Consider the following 14,746-nt stretch of genomic DNA (forward strand, 5'->3'; position numbering starts at 1 on the left):
CCCCTACTATCCACTAGGGCGTGGAGTGAGAATATAATAGTGTGGCGAGCGCAGCGAGCCACCGAGCCCGAAGCGTGGCGAGCGCAGCGAGCCCCGCGAGGGGACGCGTATACCTGTGAAGTTAGACGCGTCCCCTCGCGGGGCTCGCTGCGCTCGCCACGCTTCGGGCTCGGTGGCTCGCTGCGCTCGCCACACTATTCTATTCTCACTCCACGCCCTAGTGGATAGTAGGGGAATGAAAAGGTCGGAGGACGCGCACCGCCGCCCCTCGCGGGCTCGCTGCGCTCGCCACGCTTCGGGTTGACGTCTATCGTGGGGTCTAGCCCACTTAGTAACATTTGGGGGGGCAATTTAAAATAATCAGGTGAAAAAAAAAAAAAATCGGGTGAAAAATCGGTCGATCGGATCGGTCGCATCGTATGCGACCAAATCGCATGCGATCGATCCGATTTTTTATCTTACGACCACAACGACCTAAATCGTTGTGGCCGTTCTAGGAAACAAGTACCGTGTGTATATTACCTGTTACTCATCCTTCCCCCAGTTACAGGAGGCCGTAACCTGGCACTGGCCCGTAATACTGTGTACAGTGTGTATCTCACCTGTTACTCATCCTTCCCCCAGTTACAGGAGGCCGTAACCTGGCACTGGCCCGTAATACTGTGTACAGTGTGTATCCCACCTGTTACTCATCCTTCCCCCAGTTACATGAGGCCGTAACCTGGCACTGGCCCGTAATACTGTGTACAGTGTGTATCTCACCTGTAACTCATCCTTCCTCCAGTTACATGAGGCCCTAACCTGGCACTGGCCCGTAATACTGTGTACAGTGTGTATCTCACCTGTTACTCATCCTTCCCCCAGTTACATGAGGCCGTAACCTGGCACTGACCCGTAATACTGTGTACAGTGTGTATCTCACCTGTTACTCATCCTTCCTCCAGTTACATGAGGCCGTAACCTGGCACTGGCCCGTAATACTGTGCACAGTGTGTATCTCACCTGTTACTCATCCTTCCCCCAGTTACATGAGGCCGTAACCTGGCACTGGCCCGTAATACTGTGTACAGTGTGTATCCCACCTGTTACTCATCCTTCCCCCAGTTACATGAGGCCGTAACCTGGCACTGGCCCGTAATACTGTGTACAGTGTGTATCTCACCTGTTACTCATCCTTCCCCCAGTTACATGAGGCCGTAACCTGGCACTGGCCCGTAATACTGTGTACAGTGTGTATCTCACATGTTACTCATCCTTCCTCCAGTTACATGAGGCCGTAACCTGGCACTGGCCCGTAATACTGTGTACAGTGTGTATCTCACCTGTTACTCATCATTCCCCCAGTTACATGAGGCCGTAACCTGGCACTGGCCCGTAATACTGTGTACAGTGTGTATCTCACCTGTTACTCATCATTCCCCCAGTTACATGAGGCCGTAACCTGGCACTGGCCCGTAATACTGTGTACAGTGTGTATCTCACCTGTTACTCATCCTTCCCCCAGTTACATGAGGCCCTAACCTGGCACTGGCCCGTAATACTGTGTACTGTGTGTATCTCACCTGTTACTCATCCTTCCTCCAGTTACATGAGGCCGTAACCTGGCACTGGCCCGTAATACTGTGCACAGTGTGTATCTCACCTGTTACTCATCCTTCCTCCAGTTACATGAGGCCCTAACCTGGCACTGGCCCGTAATACTGTGTACAGTGTGTATCCCACCTGTTACTCATCCTTCACCCAGTTACATGAGGCCGTAACCTGGCACTGGCCCGTAATACTGTGTACAGTGTGTATCTCACCTGTTACTCATCATTCCCCCAGTTACATGAGGCCCTAACCTGGCACTGGCCCGTAATACTGTGCACAGTGTGTATCTCACCTGTTACTTATCATTCCCCCAGTTACATGAGGCCCTAACCTGGCACTGGCCCGTAATACTGTGTACAGTGTGTATCTCACCTGTTACTCATCCTTCCCCCAGTTACATGAGGCCGTAACCTGGCACTGGCCCGTAATACTGTGTACAGTGTATATCCCACCTGTTACTCATCGTTCCTCCAGTTACATGAGGCCCTAACCTGGCACTGGCCCGTAATACTGCGTACAGTATGTATCTCACCTGTTACTCATCATTCCCCCAGTTACATGAGGCCGTAACCTGGCACTGGCCCGTAATACTGTGTACAGTGTGTATATTACCTGTTACTCGTCCTTCCTCCAGTTACATGAGGCCCTAACCTGGCACTGGCCCGTAATACTGTGTACAGTGTGTATCTCACCTGTTACTCATCCTTCCCCCAGTTACATGAGGCCGTAACCTGGCACTGGCCCGTAATACTGTGTACAGTGTGTATATTACCTGTTACTCATCCTTCCCCCAGTTACATGAGGCGGTAACCTGGCACTGGCCCGTAATACTGTGTACAGTGTGTATCTCACCTGTTACTCATCGTTCCCCCAGTTACATGAGGCCCTAACCTGGCACTGGCCCGTAATACTGTGCACAGTGTGCATCTCACCTGTTACTCATCGTTCCCCCAGTTACATGAGGCCATAACCTGGCACTGGCCCGTAATACTGCGTACGGTGTGTATCTCACCTGTTACTCATCCTTCCCCCAGTTACATGAGGCCCTAACTTGGCACTGGCCCATAATACTGTGTACAGTGTATATCTCACCTGTTACTCACCCTTCCCCCAGTTACATGAGGCCGTAACCTGGCACTGGCCCATAATACTGTGTACAGTGTGTATATTACCTGTTACTCATCCTTCCTCCAGTTACATGAGGCCCTAACCTGGCACTGGCCCGTAATACTGTGTACGGTGTGTATCTCACCTGTTACTCATCCTTCCCCCAGTTACATGAGGCTGTAACCTGGCACTGGCCCGTAATACTGTGCACAGTGTGTATCTCATCTGTTACTTATCATTCCCCCAGTTACATGAGGCCCTAACCTGGCACTGGCCCGTAATACTGTGTACAGTGTGTATCTCACCTGTTATCCTTCCCCCAGTTACATGAGGCCGTAACCTGGCACTGGCCCGTAATACTGTGTACGGTGTGTATCTCACCTGTTACTCATCGTCCCCCCAGTTATAGAAGCAGAACTACAGAGAAGTACACCCGGCATTCATGCATAAGTATGTGTACTGCTCTGCCTAACATTGCTCACACCATACCTTCCAAGGGACAGTCCTGTTTTCTGTGGACCGTCCCTTTTTTTGGGACTGTGTGCATCCTACCCAGGGCAGATTGGAATCCCCTGCTGAGCAGAGGTGAACAGACACTGTGTGCATGCCTACCATTGGTCACAAACTGCAGTTACATATTGAGGTTAGTGTTTGGCTGAGGAAGATGAGGGTTAAGCTGGGTACACATATATACAATCCCTGTTTCTTGCAACTGTTCGGCCGACCGTACTCCCGGACCTTCCACAAACAACAGCCGATCACACGCGTACACACCTGTACAATTTTACTTGCGACGTCCGATGTACTCCCGTCCAAACAGTCGCAAGAAAAAGATTGTACCACCATACACACTGTCTCGATTTGGGCTATTGACACGTCATACTGTATGTGAGCAAAATTATCATAATGGGCTGGGTTAGGGCATAATTATTGCAAACCGCTATGTACGCGAAAGTAGCAAACCGTCTATATAGAACTTTAGTCAGCCGGCAGGGTGACTAAACTTCTATATAGATGGGTTATGCATCTACATTTTAGTCACCCTTTTACCCATTAAACCCCCCCCCCCCCCACGGCTGTAACCAGCACCAGGCTGAAGAGCCGGGGCTGTTATTAAGAAATCAGGAAACCCGACAAATAGGGGTTCACTGATTTTTTAAAACCAGCCCCAGGCTCCAGGTCCGGGGCTGGTTCCCAAAATACGGGGGACAAAATGACTAGGGGTCCCCCGTCTTTTAGGAACTAGCCCCCGGCCAAACCAGACAGCAGGGTAATGCCACAGCCGGGGGGAGACTTTTTATACAAGTCCCCCCGGCCAAAACATTAACCCTACCGACCAGTCAGCCTGTCCAGGGGTCCTGGGGGAGTGGGGACCCCCCCAATTAAGGGTCCCCCCCCTCCAGGACTTACCTGACCAGGCTGAAGCATGGTGCTGTCCCCGGTGGCCCTGTGCGGTGGCCACCGGGCTGATTGAGTGTAAAAAAAATAGAATTAAAAACTATTGTCTTTTCCTGTGGAACTATGAGTCCAAGCAAGCCTCCCCCGCATGCTGGGACTTGGAGAACCACAAGTCCCAGCATGTGGGGCATTAAAGGGCCCACTGGCACTTGTAGGTCCATAGAAAAAAAAAAAGTTAAATAAATACACATGGACACACCAGAAAAATAAAACTTTAATACAAACATAACACACACATACTGATACTTACCTATCTTGATCCCGTAGGTAGGTCCCAGGGTTTTGATCCGGTGCCTTGTCCTGCCGGCTGACTAAAGTTCTATATAGATGGGTTTGCGCCTAAATTTTAGTCAGCCGGCAGGGTGCCTAAAATTTAGACGCAAACCCGTCTATATAGAACTTTAGTCAGCTGGCAGGGTGACTAAACTTCTATATAGACGGGTTACTGCGTCTACATTTTAGTCACCCTTTTAACTCATTAAAAAAACAAAACAATGTGGGGTCCCCCCCCAACGGCCATAACCAGCACCAGGCTGAAGAGCCGGGGTTGGTATTAAAAAAATCAGGGAACCAACCAGATAGGGCTTCGCTGATTTTTTAAAACCAGCCCCAGGCTCCAGGTCCGGGGCCGGTTCCCAAAATACAGGAACGGACGGCCCCGGAGACGAAGGTTTAGGGTTAGGCTGTGGGGAAGGAGGGGGGGGGGGGGTATGTTTAGGTGGGAGTAGAGGGTTAGGCTGCGGATGAAGAGGGTTAGGGCTAGGCTGCAGAGAGGAAGGTTAAGAGTTAGGCTGCTAGGATGGAGGTTTAGGGTTAAGTTGCAGGAGGGGGAGTTAGTGATAGGCTGCAGGAGGGGAGGGGTAGGTTTAGGTGGTGGGAGGAGAGCGTTAGGCTTCCAGGAGGGTTAGGCTGTGGGTGAAGAGGGTTAGGGTTAGGCTGCAGGGATGGATGTTTAGGGTTAGGCTGCAGGAGTGGAGGGTTATGCAGAGGGTAAAGAATAGGTTTGCCTTCTTTGTGAAGGTCTATTCTCACTGTTGGGCTGATGGATTACACCGTTGGACATAACCTAACATATGGGTAAAAATACAGTCAGGGAAACACATGTCCATAATTACTGCTCTGTCATAGGCTAATGGGGCTAATTAAGCCAACCTATTTTAGGTAACAAGAAAGGAGCACGTTGGCTTTTCCATGAGAAGTAATAAACAGACATGTTCCAAGCACTGGAAATGATATAGGGGTATTCCTACAATGATTCCCACCCTCCCCGGAGAATTGCAGGGATTTGTGACTGATGTGGTCATGCACGGCTGCAGCTGTACAGGCGGATTAATGGCCGAGCTCTTATACCACTTGTGAGAAAGATCCATCTTCCACAGGAATCCAGCGGCAACGTTAAAACAAAACAATCATTATTTTATAGCCTCAGCTGTAACAAATACCATTCAAACAGCCCCGGGGATTACATTATAGGTGCACTCGGATTTACAGAGAGGCACCTGCTGGGACTGCCTCCTTCCCCTGCAGTGCCCTCTCTGATAAGCTCTCCTGCTCTGTAGACCAAGCCAAGAGGATGTGTTACTGCAGATACCGCAGCTGAGGAAGCATGCAGGTCACAGGAGGGCAGGTGACTGGGGAAAACACAGGATCCTATTATCAAACAAAGGCAGCCCATTACAGAGAGCCTGCACACCTGCTGACAGCTTTTACTTCCCATTTATAAACAATAGGAGACCATGAGCTAGATTTACTAAGCCAATCTAGGGATGGCCACCGACCATCGATGATTTGAAATCATCGATGTTTATGGCCGATGTCAAATACTTTTGCCATCGATGTGGGAGAACCAATGGTTCCTTTTTTTTTTTTTTTATTGTGCTGGGACATGGAGCTTAGCTCCGCCACCCGACACCTGGAAGTCCCGCCCCTGGGTTTTGATTGGTCCAAGGGCCACTCAATCATATATACTGGATGACCATCGATAGCTAAAACTATCGATGGTTATCCATCAAATAGTTTACTATTATCGATGGCTGGGTGCAGAATCGGCATCGATGGCGTCTGCACCGATGGCCATCCCTAAGCCAACCCAACTGTCCCAATTTTCACGGGACATAACTTTTTGGGGGCGGGCCTGTGTCCAACCCGTGGCCGGCAGTGTCATGCAGAAGGGGGTTGGGTCAGCTGGGAGTCTCTTCTGGCACATGCTGCTCTACCTAGCAGAGAATAGGCGTGCCTGTTCACGGGAGGCGGGAGAACAGAGGGCATGGCCAACAGTTCACACAGCGGCGGAAAGGAGTTGTGACTTCACGACCACGGACATTCTGCAAAGCCACGCCCCTTTTTCAGACCGCTCGGGAGTCCTGACGAGGAAGTGAAGAATGCTGGGAGTTATCCAGTTTTGATTATGGTTAGCCATGTGGGTTGGGAGGGTTAGAGCATGCTTACCAACTTTTAGGTCTGCAAAAGCAGGACAATTGCGTGCGTCCTAAATTTGGGGCGTGACCTAGCAGACAGGGGGCATGGCCTATAATTGTGTTACTCCTGCAAATCTACGCCCCCCCTTTTTCACCACTGTATGGGCTGGCCAGCGCTCTGTGAGTATATGAAAAGAAGTGAGGTTGCCCATAGCAACCAATAAGATTAAACTCCAAGCTTATGCTTTTTTCCTATTTGTTCACTAGCACTTTAGTTTCTCACTAGTGTGCTGTCCTGGGGTGAATGGCTTTCGACAGCTTTTTGGGGGTCTCGCACCCCAGATTCAAACTACGGACACGCCAGAGAGATGAGGTCACCTAGACGCTGGTTGGTGGGCTAATATTTCCTGGCCAATGAATAAACCAAAAAAATCTTGATATTGCTAATAAGAAAGAGCAGAGCACTGTATTTTTCTTTCTTTGTACAACTACAAGTCTCAGCATGATAGCTCCTCCTAATACGTCTGTAATTCGGGTGTCCAGTCCAAGACTCTTATGCTGGGTACACACCAGGACGACTAGGGCCCGACCCCCACAATCTAGATCCAATTCCGATCAATTGGATGTAGATTGTGTGCTGATTGGGCCCTTTTCTGACCTGGTGTGGACCGATACCGATCCGATGCGCGGTCCCGCGGGTCGGTCGGTCGTTATTGAGATCCTACCTGCTGCAGGTAGGATCTCAATGACGACCATACAGCCGGGTGCGGGTCGCCATCGGATCGGACCCGCTCACGGTGCACATCGTGAGCGGGTCGTGCCCCCCCGCGTCACCGTGAGCGGGTCGGACGAGACACTGACGACCCGCTCACGATGTGCATCGTGAGCGGGTCGTCCTGGTGTGTACCCTACATTACCCCCAACCACTAAACTTTGCTTTAAGTAATATTTCAGCTGTGTCTGCATTATGGGTCTGGCATTCTGCTGCACCCATACTCAGTGTGGACATTGCTTGCATACTGAAATATTGACCATGGCAGCTGCTACACTTTCCAGCACAGCAAATGCTGATGTCCATGATGGTAGCGAGACGCCTGTGGCGATTGCCAACCAATCATTCGTTGCTGCCACAATATCCCACTCAGAATTCTACGGCCTAAAACTGTGCAACTGAGCAGGCCTCCGCCTGGATGTGGATGGAACCAATATTTACTAGGAACTGGCGACAATACTGGGTCATGGGGGGGCTTATTTACAAAGCGCCTCTGATTAGGTCTATGCCATTGCCCCATACTTAAAAGGGTAATGCTTTTGCTATCCGTATCTTGCCAATTTAAATATTGGGTTAGTATTCCTTACTGTCCCAGACGAGCGCTGTGATCTGTAGATGAAGGACTGTTAGCAGTACCTAGAATCTCCCATTATTTATCTGGTGGTTGAGCATTTAGCGAAGCAGCTCCGACTCTATGGAACTCACTTACCTGCACAGGTCGACAGACCCCCACTCTAGAATCCATCAAAAACACTCAAGACTTTCCTGTTTACTCAAACATTTTCATAATTCCTTTAAATATAGTTTATGAAAAAGCTTTTCTGTACTTCACTGTTCCTGTACTGTATTACATTCATTCTATCTGTTAAGTGCCTTGAGTCCTATTGGAGAAAGAGCGCTATATAAGTAGTGGTAGTGGTAGTAGTAGTAATAGTAAATTATACCCATGGAGCACAATCTGAATATTGCTTCTGCCTGACCTGTATTTAGGGTACAGAGGAGACCATCATGACAATGTAATTTTTGTAAAACATCCAATAGAATTCCTCCCAACTGTCTCGCTTTCTTTTTCTATAATTATTACTGTCTGTTCTTACTAACAGACAGACGTGACTCTACAGTACAGTATGAAGTCCCAGCTGTCGTGCCAGCCCTCTGGCCATTGACCATGCACATGGCTTCAGTAGTTACTGAGGGAACTTGGCATTTCCTTGTCTTCTGCTCCAATGAGGATTTACTAACTAGAATGAGAAGTCTCCTGCTAAATACCTGGATACAGTCCATATCTCCACATTCACTCGTGGTGGATGGGAGATGGCTAGAATTAGGAATGGCTAAAGTCATGGGCTTGCAAGGGGTGTCAATAGGTTGACCTCTTATGATCGCCATGCATTAGATCACATGGTCAAAAGGCGGAGAGGTAAAACGTGGACCATGCTTAAGGTCGTAGGTACTAAAGGTCAACAGTTTAAAAAGGTCAACATGACAGTGGTCGATACACTCGATACAAGATTTTGGGTAGTTTTCGCGTGTTTCAGCTTCTTCTTGATTTGCTAACCAAGTGGGATACTATTCACTACACTTGAATAGAATCCTTGCCCAAGCGTGGGAGCAAAGCAAGCCCGTGAGGGTCTACGTTAGCAATCATTGTGGTCAAATATGTCCACCTAATGCATGAGATCATATAGGGTCGATCGAATGTCCGCACCGCTGAGATGACGTACCGCCACTGACCACTAGAGGACAGTCAAAAATGAAACCAACTTGTGCAGGGACACCAATGTGTTCATACTTGCTGCATATGTAGAGAGAGAGCTGTGAAGACAGAGATTGGAGGTAGGAGCAGATAGGGACTGGGGATGGAGTGAATAGTTTGTGGGCTACAAACGGTCACAGCTCAAAGTGAAAGTAAAAACTATCACAGCTCAAAGTGAAAGCACATTGCAGAAGCCGTCATTTTTATGGGCTGTTAACTAGCAAAAAATTAATTTGCAGAATCATTTTGTTAAACAAATTGAAATCTACATTTTTGACTTCTCAAAGGAGCCGCATTTTACAGATATAAGCGCTGTACGCGCCCGCGGCTACAATGGGCATTAGTGTTCTGGAATCTCTGCCTACTACAGTAGGTTCTCACAGATGTCTTGCACGTGTAGGCTGCTTTGCTGTCACCCTTCTGTCTAGTTCACCCCAAAAAGAAGAAATCTGGAGACCGTGTGGCCATCCCATGATCTGCATCCGAACCTCTTGGTTCTCCTCCTCTAAGGTATTTCATTACATTACACACAGCCTAGCAAACAGGTCTGAAACAGGCTCCTAGGGTGAAATGTAATAGGATGAGAGATTCGGTAAGAAATCTCCAGTTTTTTTTTTTAAACGCCAATCATTTACACTGCAAAATCAAATTGGTTTTGCAGTGTAAATGATTGCCGCTTTAAAAAAAAAAAAAACTGTAATCCGGCTCAAGTTTGATAGATAGGAAGTTGTCATTTGTGACGTCAGCTCCGGCCTGTTTCTGATGGTTGCGTATAGATCATACTTGCCTACCCTCCCAGAATGGCCGGGAGGGTCCCGCAAATCGTGTCCCCCTCCCGGTCCCCCGGGAAGGGGGGCAAGTCTCCTGCATTTCCCTACAGCCCCAGCTCCCCCTCTCCCCGCGGTCTAAAAACTATGACTTTTGCGGGTCTGCGGGGAGGGGGCGGGGCTAAATGATGCAATTCGCTGCATTTCGCGGCATTTTTAGCCCCTCCCCCCACCCACGGACCCGCAAATTGAGGCTTCAGCCCGTCATGGGGGCGGGGCTTGATGACATCACCCGTGCCCCGCCCCCAAAACTAAGCCTCTACCCGCCCCCTTTCACTCCTCTCCAGGCTTCTCCCGGAAAGGAGTATGCCAAAGTCGGCAAGTATGGTATAGATTTGCAGCTGTACGACAATTGCTGATATTTTTTCTCAAGCCCGTCGCACACTTGCATAGGGCGGGATGTCACTCTGCCGGGACGGCAGCTATCTGACGGCAATGTCGCACCGCAGAGATCAGGTCTGAATAACACTACCAGTAATAAAGCGCTGTTTTCATTCATGTCATTGTTCAGACGTCTTCCCCCATACAGACACACACAGAACCCTCAGCGCCCAGGAGTCACTTACACATTAAGTGAAACAATGTGCAGCAGTTACAGGGGCCCTGGGGCTCTCTGAGGAGACTTTATAACAAAGCCATCTGGGTCATTCGGGGATCAGCGCTTCATTAAGCCTAATATGCTCCGGAAATAAACTCTGCCTCCTCCGGAGCTAAGGAAACCTGATAGCGCTGTGATGTGGCAGAGCGGCTCATGTAGGGCCTCGCGGCATCACTGCACCTGTAACAAATAGAACAAGTGAACCTGTCTCCGAAACACTGTGGAGGGAGCTAATATATATATAATGGACAAAACCATGTGCACTGCAGGTGGGGCAGATGTTACTTGTGCAGAGAGAATTAGATTTGGGTGGGGTTTTACTACAAAGTGAGATCTATATTGCAGTGTAAAATCATGCAGTCAGTATTTACCCTGCACAGAAACAAAATAACTCACCCAAATCTAATTCTCTCTGCACAAGTTACATCTGCCCCACCTGCAGCGCACATGGTTTTGTCCATCTAAGAAGGATTTTGTCGGAAAGAGTGAACTAGAATACTAGAAATATAATGAACTAGAATATAATGTCCATCTTGCTCCTGGTGCCAGAATGAGTATATTAAATAACTGTCCAATTCCCACACAGAGGAAAAAACGGCACTCAGGAGACCTGCTGTAGGTTGGGGCTGAGGACAGGGTTTAACCCCCGAATCGTTCCCCATGTGACCTTAATACAATGTTATGATCTATACCCAGTCTCCTGAGTGCCGTTTTTTCCTCTGTGTGGGAATTGGACATATTATATATATATATATATATATTTAATTTCACTGCAATGTAATTTGAGCAACAGGGGAGATCAGAGGGGACAACCGTTCCAGGCCCGACCTTGTGAGTTTCTGAGGTGTTATAAGCACGGCTGTGGCAATGCAGCACCTACCAATGGTTTGCAGAGACGCCAGACGGCTGCTGTTCTGGATTCCTGGATGAGAACTTAAGCTGATAAAAAACTGTGAGATTCCCGGTAACGGCGATATTGTTAACTACATCAGCGGTGCAGCGGGAGTCACGATATAGTGCTTACACACTGACTGATATCGGTAACGGTATCGGTCAACGATGTCACCCACCCCCGCTCCATACATGCAGTCGTTCACTAAATAGGCAAGATTGAGCTGCATGTACAGATGACAGGGTGAGGGGGGGGGAGGGGGGTAGTAACACAGCGAGTGATGGGGGACGGGCGCCTGGGACGAGCGGTGGTCGGCGTAAAATTCACATGCAGCGCTATGAACTTCACAGCACTGTGTGTGAACCAGAATAAGGTCCTAAATTCACTGCAATCATTTTGGCTGTGATTTTTGCACATCTGCATCACCCGATGTGGCATTCCCATAAGGAAAGTCATAAAACATGGGACCCATCTGCACCGAACTCATTGCTCCCATTCTGGATACGCCAATGTTCCGAGCGGCTGTACAGAATGCAGTGTGCATGGCATTGCAGCAGCTACCCTGGCTACAGCAGACCATTGCAGAAACAAGGTACGTGGGGCAGCAACAGCACCGCCATGTGCTCCCATATCCCTGTATCGCTCCCACACAGCCCTGAGCGCAACGCGGTTTTGTCCAGGTGCAAAGCTACTGCCCTCCTTTATCTTTAGCTTTTCTCACAGCTCAAAGTAATCCTAATCATTACTTCTGAATAGTTTATTTATATTTTCCGTGAAGTTTAGCAAAAAAAAAAAAAAAAAAAGACAGTTCCTTGGGCACAGCGAATGGGTGCAGTAATTCTTTGCCACACCCCCAATCCCTGCCCCATGGCTATGGAAGCTGGGCGGAGTCATCTGTCCATACGGGTAGGAATAGCTACAGGAGATCATTTGTACTATGCAATATGTTGTGTCAATCTAATTAACCTCATAATTACTAGGTAGCCATACCACAAACCAAGCGTGAAAACACAAGACCTCTCCTGTCATCTCCCTGATTGCTTCTGCCTCAGCAGTAACGCAATTACAAGACAAAAGATACGGAAATGGAGAAAAACTTACTGGAAAGGAGGCTGTTTCTCCATATGCAATGCAAATTCTGCACACTTTGGGCATTATTCTGGTTAGCTCGGTAAGCAGCGAAAATCACTGAGACAGCCCGGCGTTCAGAAAGTCGTTCAGTGCCAGGTTTGCGCAAGTGATTCTGAATCGACCCATTCATACATACCTTGTTGCCATTGACGATTGCAGCAATGCAATTTATGCAGCATTTTTTGCACACAGATCCCAACAAGAATAGACCCAGCAGTGAATCACTCCGAACAGACAATTGCCCTGCTGTAGATGAATATGGCACCAAGGGGGCAAAAAAAATCCTTACAGGGGCCAAAGGCCGACTTTGCCCATACAAGATTATTTTTATATGTCTGGGGAACTTGTGTATCCTTCATTATCAATCAGAACTGTGTTTTTAATTAATTAATTACAATCTCACAAGCAAAATGGAATAGAAGCAATGTGGTATGTTATGTCAACAGTGTCGACATGTTGATATAGACTTTATGTAAACACGGCAACGTGCACAATGTAAACAGTCACTGTGGCTACGTTGTGCATGTCAACCGTCGACATAGGGTTTTTTTCTCTGCACAATGTAAGAACAAGCCCTAAAACTAGCACTATAATATTTTGACGACATTTGTGACTGTCGACAAATGACATAGCATCAATGTCGACATTCTGAGTGCCAATATATGGACACCGATCTGTGTGTGTTATTGCCCCCCCCCCCCCAAAAAAAAAATATAGCACAATTCAGGGAAAATGAGCATTACTTATTATTCTACCGCACAATGGGCCTAATTCAGTGTGGATCGCTAATCAGAGAATTTGCAAATACAACGACTGCACATTCGCAGAGTTCGGACAGCGCATACGCGGGGTCAGTAAGCGAAAACATATCCGTGCGCATAGAAGTCGCAGAGTAGCCACAGGTTACCCCACAGGAAGCTGGTTTTCAGGGGCAAAAAAATGGCGCGCCCAGGCATTTTTCAGCTGGGCCTCTGACGACAGCAATGACCACTTCCAGCCCGGTTCTTGAGCAGATTAGTGTCAGTCCTATATTGGTACATATGGCTAAAAACGCTATTTGCGACGCATACACAATGGGTGTCTTTTCTTCCTGTCTTGGCGAAAGGTTTCTTCTGAATTAGGCCCAGAGTTTGAACAGGACCTACCAGAGGCAGAACTCTGGGAGGCAATGGAGTCATCTGCTGCCGGGCTCCTGCTCCCAAGGGGGCACCTCTCCTCCCCTGTGAGTTTGAATCATTTAATTGAAAACCATTGATATCGCTTCTGTGGCTATGGGTGTGTTTGGGGGGGGGGGGTGCACCAATATTTATCATGCCTCCGGGTAACTGGGACGAACCTACGCCCCTGGGACCTGCGCCATCCTACCTAGAGGATTCTTTATGGTAAACCTTGTCCTCCAGCACAAGCCTTGGATCAATGGAGAGGCATCTGGCAGCCCCTTCTCGTTCTAATCACACTACCATCAGCATTAATGTCGGAGACCTGCCCAAAGTTTTGAAAAGAGCAGCTCTGTCAGTTCCCTCCAAACTTCTTAAGCAGAACATAACAAAAGGAGCTTTTTTCTTGGTGCAATGTGTAAACTACAGATCAGTAAATGTTTCCAATACCCCCAAGGTGAATGCACGTAAGCGGGAACATCAAACAAGTGACCTGGAATACTGCCGTCGCAGTATTCCAGGGGGGGGGGGGGGGGGTGCCTCGGAGGGGAAAGCTAAGGCAGCTTGGCTAAGATACTGAGCTCAGAGATGAGAGGAGGGTTACAGAAGCCAACAGTAAGTCACCAGGCTGCCAAGCTATGAGGCAGAACACGAAGAACATATTACAGAAGGCAGAGGGTTCGCATAAGAACAAATTAAAGAGACGTTTCTTATCACCCTAGGTTGAAAATCAGGATATTGTGGACATTATCCAAGGCATTGATTTATCTGACTATATCTAAGGGGGTATGGGCGCATTGGACTAATGTTTTTTACAGTCTCAGGAAAAGAGTTACACAGGTCAAGATTAGTTATAGAAGGCCACGAGCAGCCCCTTACCCAGGGCAGCCAGACTCATATACTGTAGGAGGAACGTATACCAAGGTTCATGCATAACAATTGTATATTGAGTATTCATTTCCCCCATAAACAATTAAACTATTCTAAAGTTGTGTGGTCGGTCACTGCAGTGCTGATGCTGATACATGATTAGCTTAGGAG

At 48.3% G+C, this 14,746-nt stretch overlaps 1 protein-coding gene across 2 annotated transcripts in view; it reads right to left on the reverse strand.

The window, feature by feature from the left end:
- The window catches only part of CSTPP1 (centriolar satellite-associated tubulin polyglutamylase complex regulator 1), a 134,333-nt gene that overhangs the window by 71,758 nt on the left and 47,829 nt on the right, over positions 1 to 14,746 (reverse strand). The gene's annotated exons all lie outside the window — the stretch shown is intronic.

Source organism: Crinia signifera, chromosome 11, assembly GCF_055691185.1.
Source record: "Crinia signifera chromosome 11, ASM5569118v1, whole genome shotgun sequence".
Lineage (NCBI taxonomy): Eukaryota > Metazoa > Chordata > Amphibia > Anura > Myobatrachidae > Crinia > Crinia signifera.